Raw genomic sequence first — 12367 nt, forward strand, 5'->3', positions numbered from 1 at the left:
GATACTATTAAATTGGAGAAGGTTCAGAAAGATTTACCAAGGTACTGCTGGAGCTGGAATGTTTGAGTTATAAGGAGAAGCTGGATTGGCTGGGACTTTTTTCACTGTAGTGTAAGATGTTCAGGGGTGACCTTATAAAGATATATAACATCATAAGGGGCCTAGATAAAGTGAATAACAGGTTTCTTTTATTCCCAAGGGTGAGGGAGTCCAAAACCAGGGTGGGCATATTTTTCAGGTGAGAGGAAGAAAGGTATAAAAGGGGCCTGAGGGGCAACCTTTTCACACAGAAGGTGGTTTGTATGAGAAATGAATGCCAGAGGAAGTGGTAGAAGCAGACATAGTTCTGACATTCAAAAGACATTTGGATAAGTACATGTATAGGAAGGATTTAGAAGGATATGGGCCAAATGCAGGCAAGCTGGTCCAGTTTAGTTTGGGAAACTTGGTAGGCATGAGTGAGTTGGAACGAAGATTCTATTTCCATGCTGTATGACTGTATGAATCTATCTTATTGCTGTGTGGGGTTCTTGGGGAAAGGGGCTTTTTGGAGGCTATCCCTTGCCTACGTCCCCCATCTATGCCTCTAATTGCTCAAATAGTTGTCAAGTTGCCATAACTCCCCATTTGGAGACATAGCTACTTTTATTGCCTGCTGGAGAGGCAGGTGATTGGTTGTTGTGGTAAAGTCAAGGCCCTTAAATGGGATGCTAATAGACCTTGCTGTCAGAATGTAATTGCTGAGGTGGCAAGCTGGGAGTGAGTTTTTCCCCAAAGCTGATTTGCCACATTACCACTCCTTCTCATCACCTCTCTTTCCAACTCTGTGGACATTATCAACTGATGTATTGGAGACACTCATGGTTGTACAGCATTCCTGTAGATGTAGAGAAACAGTTACCATTTCAGGTTTAAAAACCTTGTTTGTCACAATTGTAATATGTATAATGATAATGTGTAGATTAACCAATTAGTTCAATTGTGAAATGTACAATGTTCTCTTCATATGGCTCAGGGACATATCGAACATGGGACACAGAACAAAGGTGCTGTCAGAACTCAGGAATTCCTGTTTTCCTACAGCAAAATAATAGACAGGCAGGTAAAGGACTAAAATTGGAATTTAACTTTGAGATTTCGGCAATCCAATTGGAATTGATCACTTACCACCTCTTTAATCTGTCCTACGTGACAAGCATTAAGTGAAATTGGGAATTCCCTTCACTTCAGAAAAATGTTATAGAACTGTGAAAAACAATTGTTATCTGTAGTTAACGATCTAAAAACATAGCTAATTATTTTAATCTACAAAAGCTGGATGCCTACGTCAGTCACATTGTATGGGATGCTGAAACTCATTTGGTGACTGGCATTTTTTTCAAATTGATGTTAAAGCCATGTTTTATTAACTTAATTAAATTGATAGAATGAAGAAAAGATGGTGTTGAATTCATTTTTGTAAAATTATCGCATGATGGGATAATTCGTATCTAGTTAATGCAGAAATATCAAGCTTTCAGACAATAAAAGAGACATTTGATTTCATAATAATGCCTCAACAATACTTTTGTTTTGGTTTTCAAAGTGTGAACAAATCATCAAATTAAGAATGTACTTGAAAAAGAAAATGTTGCAGAGCTGTGGGTTAAGAGATGGGAAGAGGTATCTATTCGATATGTCTTCATAAAATCCAGTGCTAATTGGTCTTATACTGTGCTTATTAATTCGATAGTAAGACCACAAGTATGATAATCATTTGAAAAACCTCAGTTTCTGGGAAGTATGTGGTCTCATCCAAGAAGTGATTGTCTGTTGATGATTTTTGGTTTCCATAATAAGCACAAAGCAGTGCCAGACGGTACTTGAACCACTTTTCCTTATCCTGAGGAGCAAGGTATGCAGACTATCATGGAGATTATGGCTAAATAATTTACTCTGTCCGTTATATTCCAGATGATAGAGCATGGTGTGGATCTTGCGATACCATAGCCTTTGCAAAACTCCTATAGGATTTTATTCTCTAAGTTGAGCCCTTAATAACTGGGAATCTGACATGATACACCAAAACTGACAGGCCAGTCACGCAGTAACACTCTGGCCATGGTTGAGAATGACTTGTGGGAACTTTGCAAAGACACCTGCGAATGTGAGAATATGCTCAGTCCAATTACCATTACAGGTCAAAAGCCATAAAAAGACATCAGTTTTAGCCACTGCAATCCTGGCCCAACTAAAAACTGTCCTCTGGTCAGGGCAGCCATCATTTCTATTGCTCGGTGTCCTACTTGCTTATAAACTGCTACCAACACTTGAGGCTGTGGGGAAGGATGAGTTGCTTCTCCTCTATCTCCTTGTCATGAATCATTTTGTAGCAGACTCTATCCTCTTTCTCCCACATCAACTTTCAGCACCTCCTCAGTTTCTGTCGTCTACTTGGACTTCTTAGAGCTGACACCGAGTTGCTGGATGTTGGGCAATCTTTTGATGTCTGTGTCAGTTGGCTGGAGTCGTCTGTGACCTACTTTCAAGGTGGAAGGTAAAAGTGAAACCTCAACTGGCTCTACATGTCTGGAGCTGGTTTTGATCTCATTTCTAAATACATTGACAACATTGCAATGAATCCTAGCCTGACTGCAATAGGGAAACAAGTTTGGAATGCTGCCTTGACTTGCGGTACTTGACTTGGGCATAATTTCATCCTCAGCCCCTCCACCTGGGCAGGGGTGAGTTGTCTCACATGGCCAGCCTTCTGACTAAGGATATCAGCGTTTGTGTTACTTCTGCCAGACTTGTACCAGATCTGGAACTGAACCTGAGAGAGTTCAGAATTGGTTCTCTGTGTCTCCCAATTCGGTGGACATTGGAAAAGTGCATTGTTGTTTGTAAATACTTTAGACTCTACACCAATGCAAATGTCTCTGAACTTCTGGGCAAAATGCCAACCTCAAAGCTAGCAGTTAAAGTTTCATCTGGAGTGATTTTACATCTTTGTCTTGTTTGGCTTGAGACTCTGCAATAAGCAATCATCATTCCTTTCTGCCTTCGAACCTGTGACAACACTGCTGCTAGGCCCAGGAAATAGCACTGAGTATGAAAAGGGAGAGGAACATATGGGTAACTAAGGACAAATGATGGCCAGCAAAGCCTGAGTGTCACATCCTAGGATCCAGCACCTGGTCATGATCTGTGAAATATTACACCTCACACATACTTTCCCAACCACAACTTCAGCACCTATCTGACTTCCTCACCAAGGTGTGGAGCAGGGACACCAACCGGCATAGGCTTACACAAACCTCTTTTGACTAGACCAAGGAACCCTCTCAGTTCCCTCTCCATCTTGAATGGAGCCATTCTTCCAGTGCTTAGCTTTCCTCATTGTTGGGAACAAAATGCCCAAGGTACGAAACTTCAGTGGCACTTCTCAGGTTTGATTCTCAAGCTAAACTGGGACAAGCAGGCTAAAATAGTAACTAGTCTTTCAAGGATTCCCTCGATTATTGAATGAAAGATGAAAATGGTATTCAGATGCCCATTGAAGGCTGAAAAATCAAAGTCGCCAAAAGCTTTATCCATCAAAAATTGGAGGATGTCCAGGGTAGAAAAGAGAATACACAGAATTCCCAGTTATTTGTAATGTTCCTTGGTGCCCATTTGGAATGCCATCTTTTCAATATCTTCATAGAAGCTCTACAGTGTGGCAATAGGCCATTTGGCCCAACAAGTCCACACTGACCCTCTGAGTATCCCACCCAGGTTCATTCCCCTGTCTAACCCACATAACCTAAAGATCCCTGGACATTATGGGCAACTTAGCATACCCAATCCATCTAACCTGCACATCTTTGGGTGGGGGAGGAAACCAGAGCACCCAGGGGAAACCCACACAGACACTAGGAGAATGTACAAACTCCACGCAGTCACCCAAGGGTGGACTTGAACCTGGGTCTCTGGTGCTGTGAGGCAACAATGCTAACCACTGCGCCACCATGCTACCCTCAAAATTGCCTTTCCTCATTACCCTCTTGAGCCACAACAAATTAAAACTGCTACAGGTGAGGCTCACACTCATTACCTCAGCATTGCACACACCTCTATACTGTCAAATAAGTACCACATGCTGACCAATTTTGCCACTGGAGCTGTAGCATCTTGCTAAATACTGAGTAACTAGTTATAACCACGGGCCAAATTGAAACTGCAGAAATGTTTTGCACCTTTGTGAACTTGTAATGCTCCTTTAATTCCATTTTGAGGTTAAGCATTGTCATGAAACTTTGTGTCGAGTGCCCAGTAATTGACATGGATCATCAGTTTTCATCTTTTGTTCTTACAAGGACAAGAGAGAAGGCAAACCGATCTGGAAACTCTTCAGTGGCTCCATACACATCTTCAGGTAGTCCTGGACTTCTTTGTAATGGTTTTATTTTAATTCATTCTCGGGAGGTGAGCATTCCAGGCTAGGAAAGCATTTATTACCCATCTCTAGTTGCTCAGAGGGCAGTTGAGAAGCAATTACATTGCTGTGGGTCTGGAGTCACATGCTTTCCAGGCCAGGTAAGGATGGCAGTTTCTTTCCCTAAAGGGCATTAGTGAATCAGATTTTTTTTTAACATGGGTGTCTGGATTAACTGTCCAGCAATGATACCACTAGGCCACCACCTCCCACAGAATGGATTGGGATCTGGTGGTGAGCAGTCTTTTCTGGGCAATCATCTTCCGTTACAATCCTTGGCTAACCAGGTTATAATCTGTTTTAAAGAAATGTAGTTTATAGCATGACAGCAATGATGTACCACTTGCACTGATGTGATAGACATTGGTACTGTAGCTATGAGGAAGGCCCAGATGAAAGTGTTACTCATTCAAAGTCTAAAGCTCTCTGACCAAGTCTATTATAGTGGGCAGTGTTGAATACATTGAGCCTTTCAAACCCTTCTACAAAAACTTTTGCTTGGTTACAAGGACATTAAAAGATACATATTAACTTTTACTTAGAATCTTTATTTTAATTTGCTAAGAAAGGGGCTATTCTAGCCTGATATGTATAGAAAATAGTCTTTTTTTTATTTTCATTAAAGTGAATTTTAATTTGGACTGTTAATTTAAAATCAGACTGGTGTGATTTAGTAGGTTGATATTGTAATTAGAAAATGTTTAATTTTTTGAATTAATCGCATTTTCAACTGTCTCAATTAAAATCCAACAAGTTGCTTCTCTTAAATATGTGGAGAAAACTTTTAAAAGAAACTGCATTTCAAAACACTGCCAGATTATACTGGCTCATGCAAGACTTTACATTTTACAAATGCAAATGAGCTTGAGTGAGAAGGATGGCATAGGGTCTCCATTTTTACCACTGGTGCCTTGCAACAACAGGGACTTTGGTTCGATTCCAGCCTTGAGACAGTTGCCTGCATGACACTTTGTGAATGGTTGCATTCCAGTTGGATGATGATTGAGTGGAGTCCTATTTCTCTTTGTGGTGCATCACAGTTGGCAAGCAACATCGGCAAAGTGATGCACATGCAGTCAATGGTCCCACTCATCAGGGAAATCCTGACTTGCTTGCTCTGCCTGGACCTCTTTGACTACAGAGAGTGATCTCCCTATGCTGTAAAAATGGACAACAAACTGGAAGGTTTTGCAAATATCATTTTTATCCAGTCTGGAAGAAACCCAACAGAAATAAATCGTTTGGTCACACCCATCCTCACAGCTACTGGCAACATGATTCTTGCACCATCCCATGGTTGCATGTGTTTGCAAGAAGTGTCATACTTCAGTGAAGACGCCGCAAACATGATAGTCCCACAACAAATAGGACTTAGAGTAGGCCATTTGGCCCCTCAAGTCTGCTTTGCATTCGATAACATTATGGTTGATCTACCATTCCCCATAACCTTGATCCCCTACTGATCAAAAATCTATTTATCTCAGTATTAAATAGACACAAAGAATCTAACTGCAACTCTCTGCAGTAGGGAGTTCCAGGTACTCTCAACACTGTGATAAAATCCTTCTTATTTCAGTCTTAAATTGGTGTCCCTTTAAACTAAGACTGTGCCTTCTGGTCCTAGACTCACCCATAAGGAGAAACATCCTCTCAGCATTTACTCTGTCAAGCCCTGTAAGAATTTTCCAGGTTTCAATGACATCACCTGTCATTCTTATAAAGTCCAGTGAGTAGAGTCCCAACCTGTTTTGTCTTTGCTCAGAAGACAATCCTTTCATACTGGGCATCATCCTCATGAACTTTCTTTTGAACTGCTTCCAATGAAATAGTTCCATATGGGGAGCTGGACTGACAAACCCCTGAGGGGTTACTTACAGGCAGTCAATAGTGGAGTGTGGGTCACTCGCTCAAAGGCACCTGGGATGTGATCAAGGCCCCTGACATAAGAAATGTGAAGGTACAATCCCTTGGTATTGACCTTCCTCCCTCACAACCCACAACATTCTCCCCAGCATAAGTCACCCATGACTTGAGTCCCTCCTCTACTTAGGTCACTGCCGTTCAAGATAACTACTAACATCTGATTGGCTGGTGGCATTATGGGGGTGGGACTTCCACCCAGGGTCTTCCTGCCTGTTCAGGGTTTGAGTGGCACGAGGTGCAACTTTCCAGAATAGAAGTGACAGGGGGATTTTGCTGACTCCTCCGTAGACAGGCAAGACCCTATCATCTCCACTAAATACTCCCCAACAAATAAAAGAGACACATGCATTGGATTTGTATGTTTCAAAGTTGAACTGACAAGTGGGTCCAGATGGTGACTGCTATTAAAGAACTGTTAAAAAAATGTCACCGCTGCTGACTTCCTGGGGCTAATGTTTGCTTGAGCATTTTGAGCCAGAAAGCAGCCTTTGTAAAGGGTGTATTTGGGAAGTGGCACATCCACACTGTCTGATTTTTTATCCCCCAAAGTGGATTGAAAATCAATGACTTGCGTACCTACAATTTTTCAAATACCACGCCTTGTCATTACTATTTATTTCAATGTGAATTGGCCTCTTTACTAAACCCTTCAATTAAAATGACTGCATTATAATCACTTCTGGCCATCTATTATTATTGATGTAGTTCATTCTAATTTTGCATAACATAAGAATACTAATGAAGGTCGAGGAAGACCATTAAATTCTTTGTAATAATACATTGTAATGCAACAGAGTGGACCCAGTCTGGGAGTAGATGTATCTACAGCGGAGTCACCAAAATATTTGTACAATAGACGTGATAAAGATCATTTTGGAATTAAGCCACGTACTGGAAATAGGAGCACCCACAATTGTATTTTATTGATACAATAAAATTAAGTTTTCAGAAAATGGCTTTTATGTAACAAAGCTATGGATAAATTTCTCTGAACCTGGCATAAGTATTGTAGCTAGTTTGTCTTACATTTAAAACAATTACATCAGCCTCTGTCAACAGTTAGTATTTAATTTAAAACTGCATTTACTGATTAGGTTCACAGTTTTGGAATAAATGCACACATGATGAAAATTGACCATAGTGCTTTCTTTTCTTGGGTCACCAGATCAGGTTCAAAAGAGACATAAATAACATCACGCAAATATAATTTGCTTGAATCCGTTACTTGCACACTATGCACGACAACGATAAACAAGTATCAAGCAATTGTCTATAAAAGATCTTTAAGCAGTAAATGTGGAAAATTTATTTAAGTCTAAAAGATTCACAATTAAAACAATATGTGTTGAACTGTCAAAATGCTTTATTCTTTTTGTCTCATTGCCATTCAGACATTTGTTTCTAGTTTCTGAAATCGCAAATACTGTATTTTTGAAGAAATTGTCTGTTAATATTGGTTCACAAACTACTGTTGTTTCTTCAAAATTATCATTGAATATTTCACCTTGTAACCTGAAAAATGCTCACAGGTCTGGAAACTGAATGCATAACAACTAAATTTCTTGCCAGTTTTGGAAAGGAGTTCTCCCGATATCAATTTACTCCAAAAGCCTGTATGGCTAGGATCAACAGTGGCACAGAGGCCTTTCATTGGACATGAGAAAAGTTTAATATTATGACTCTAATTTGAATTTCTTCCCCTTAAAAAAAACAAGGATGAGACATTGAGTAGATGAAATGGATTTATGCCAGCAGTGAGAAATGGGCTTGCAACAAATCAGCAATTGTTTTTCAACAGCCTGAAATCCTTTTCACTGAAGCTCACAAAATAGTAATTCAATTTTTGCTTGGAAACTGTAGCTTTGATGGGGTGTGAAATTAAAAACCTTGGCAGTGTGTTCCAATTAATTGTAAAATAAAACCTGGTACCACATACGCTGATTCACTAAAAGACAGTTTTGACATTCTACAGCATAAGACAATTTCATGCCTTCCCTTTCCCCGCCCAGTGTCAATTTGAGAACAACCTTAAACTCCTGGCTGTTCAGTTATTAAATCTGAATATTATTATCAATGCTGACAGTCAGCTTTGACATTAAATTAGGTAATTATTGAAACGATTCAAATTCATTGCTTTAACTCTGAGCCATAAAGTGAGTGTAAAAAGCATGGAGGTAACAAATTGTGGAAGTGGATAGTGAAGGTAAAGAATCGTATGAAACTATGCTTGGGTGGAAAGTCATTGTTTTAAAAAATCTATGACATCAAAAGAAAACATATCAAAACAATAAGCTTCAATTTAAAAAAAAGTCAAACTATTTTCACTGTTTGAAAATTTACAGCATTTTTCACGTTTGGAGGAATGAATTGTGCATGCAGGAAATATAACTATGATCTAAAGCATATGTTTTAATTTAAAGTAACACAGCCAGTTTTTTTTTAAATCTTGAGGGATGGGCAATTCCACACTGCCCAAATTAAATATACCAAGATCGCTAGAAAATATGCTTGCAAAACCACTCAATCTTGAAGCCAAGGAATCCATGTGTGCTTACTGTGCATTAATTATGAATGGTGTTACAAATGCTGTCTTAACTTATATTAAAATTTGCACTTAAATAATACTGTAATATTATTTAAGTCAAGGACACGTTGGAGTTGAAGCCACAATTAGATCAGCCATAATCTAATTGAAGGGAAAAGCAGGTTTAAAAAGCTGAATGGCTTACACCTGTTCTCAATTCGCATGTCACAAAGGCCTTTAATTCCTCTGTAAACTTGATAAGATTTCCTAAGTCTAATACCTTGTAAACAGTTATTCATTCTTAGAGTAAATAAACAATTTATTAAATCTATCTCCTGAAATGTTATAACTACAATTTTTACAGTGACATTACAAAATCAATTAAGGAAAATGCTTTCATTGCATCCATGCAACCGGCAACTAGATTTATCTTCAAGCCCAGTCCCTTTGATGAAGGAAGTTGAAACTAACAGAGGTGACAAACTGACAAGAGACAGCACAGTGTAGTCCCCAAAGATAATCGATCTGTTATCCAGGCTTTGGTTTCAGATGCTGAACAGGAACTTCATACATAGAACAAGACTATTCAGGAATTCTAAATTGGTCCATAAATGTGGAGAGTCCGACAAAAGAGAAAATTGAAAGTTATTGTGAGGGGTCCAAAATTTAAAAGGGTAAAGAGATGTTTGGTTTGTTTCAAGACTATGAACCTCCGAGCTCGGAGTGCCCCAGCCCTGTATAGCCCGCTTATAACTCCTTCCCAAGATCGACAAACAGGTTTGCCCAGGACTGCCCACTGTTTCTGCTGGCTTCTCCCCTACAGGACTCATCTGTTCCTGCCTCGACTCAACTTTTCCTCCCATTGTTTAGCCCTTTCCCACTTGCGCCTATGATTATTCTGGCACTCTACATCAGATTCAAAATTTCCAGTTTTGGGGGTCCAGCCAACAGCTCTTCGACATGGATGTGCAATCCCTTTACACATCCATCCCCCATTAGGATATTCTCAGGGATTTTCATTCTTTCTGGAATAAAGGCCTGAACTAACCCCGCCACAACCATCCTCTGCCTGGCTGAGCTCATCCTCACTTTCAACAACTCCTTTACTCCTCCCACTTTCTTCAGGTTAAAGATATGGCCATGAGTATTTGTATGGGCCCGAGTTATGTCTGTCTCTTTGTGGGATAAGTGGAACATTCCTTGTTCCAGTCCTACTTAGGCCATCACTCACAACTCTTTCTCTGGTATATCAATGACATAATTGGTGCTGCTAATCCCCCTCATCCGGAATTGGAAAAATGTATCAATTTCACTTCAAATTTCCATCCTGCCCTCCTCTTTTTTACGTGTTTCATCTTGACTCCTCCGTTCTCCTCCTCAACGTCTCTGTTTTCATTTTTGGGGAGACTTTGACCACTGATATCCATTGTAAACCAATCGACTCCTTCAGATATCTTGACTGTATATCCTCACACTCTGCTTCCTATAAAGACTCTATTCCATTCTTCCAGTTCCTCTATCTCTCTAACATCTGTTCTGATGATACCAGTTTCAACAAGAAGGGCCCTGAAATGTCCACCTTCTTCCACAAACGAGCATTCTCCACAAGCCTGGTGGACAGGACCCTCAGCTAGGTCTGACCCATCTGCCATATTCCGGCCCTCAACCCTTCTCTCACACAACAGTGACAGGGTAGCCCTTGTACTTACTTACCATCCCACCAGCATCCATCTCTATAGGATCATTAACTGACAAATTTGGTCACTTCCAGATGGATGCCACCACTAGACTCACATTCCCATTCCCTCCCTTGTCAAACTTTCATAGGGATCCATAGGGAATTGGATACCCTATTCCACTAGTATAGGCAGATGACTGTAATACGACTTCATCCAGCTGTATGTTGCAAAGGATCGTTAATATATGAAATAGACTGCCAAAGCAGCAATTTACCCATTTATTCTGTAAATGAACAAATATTTGAGAAGCGAATGATTTTTCTATTTATTTCTCTTCTCAACATGTATATTTTCTTTCTTTGTCAAATGGTCCACAAAATCAATGTGATAGAAAACTGAGTACCATTTGATTTTAAAGGCGTGCACACTCTTTGCAGTTAATGGTGTAATATTGATTTTATACAGCAGGACACTGAAGTGAAAAGCTGCAAGGAAGATAATATTTTTATGCCCTCGTCTGTGTTATGTCTTCGGCATGTTCGGAGCCAATGTACATACAGTCAGGGTGACACTGTGATCTGGCGTTCACAGCCTGAAATTCTGAATATTTTACAGTCGGTTGTAAGATGGGAATGGCATACACACACACAAACACACACACACACACACACACACACACACACACACACACACTTCTTGGCATGGAAGCCACCACACTGAAAAATATAGGCTGCACAGTTTTCATTTTACGGTGATTGACCGTCTAAAGGTTACTTTACACAGAATGTGTTGGCTCCCCAGAGACCAAGGCAATGCTTTTCAATCCTCTGTTCTGGTACTTGAGTACAGTTGAGAATAGTGGCATAGCACAGGAATAACAAAGCCAGTCACCTGGGTCCTAACTGTAGGCATCTAGAAAATATTCCACTGTACGCATCTTGAAAAAAATCTTTCATTTGCCTTAACATTGCAATTTAAAATACAGGCCACCAGGATGTCTTTGTCAGAGAATACTGCTGCACAAAAACTTTGCCTAAATGCCATCTGAATGAGTAGATGTTAATGGAAGGCATTGACTTACCTCTAAGAATAATGCCAGGCCAAAAGTAGGAAATACACAAACTGTATTGGAGGTATTCGCTTACACAGACCCCAAAGAACTGGTTATTAAAGATCCTCTTCACATCACTCACCAAATGTTCCTTGATGAACATTGGTCTTTGCCCTAATTCTACAACCATAAATTCCATTCTTCTCTCTGTTATTCTCAACTGTACTAAATTCTCTGAATACAGATGAAGTAAAGTACAAACAAATCAATCTTAAGTGCATTGTTGTGCCCTTTATGGTGCTTCATTCCCTGAGTTACAATGTAAAGACATGTTTCATTTTGAGTTATATGGCATTCTATAGTCTGGTGTGCAAGTGAGAGAATTGAGCCTGAACCTTCCTAGTGGCTAGAGCATTATACAGTGCTGGAACCAGTAAATTATGCTGTTCCTCTCTCCCTACATCTGTAATCTCACACACTTCTATCGGTTGGATATATTGGTGATCCTCCAGTGATTTCAATAGCTGTTGCTGGTGCTACTCCATGATTAATCTGTATGTATTAAGAATGTCAGTTTGGATGATGCCAGCTCTTCTTTCACTGTCGTTCTGTGGAAATATATGAACCATCCTGAAGCTTGATGAAACATGCTGAATTATTTGGATAATGGGCAATGATGGAACTCAGCTGCAAGAGTCTAGCACAAGGATAATTGCAAATATACTGCAGATATA

Source organism: Stegostoma tigrinum, chromosome 31 (genome assembly GCF_030684315.1).
Source record: "Stegostoma tigrinum isolate sSteTig4 chromosome 31, sSteTig4.hap1, whole genome shotgun sequence".
NCBI lineage: Eukaryota > Metazoa > Chordata > Chondrichthyes > Orectolobiformes > Stegostomatidae > Stegostoma > Stegostoma tigrinum.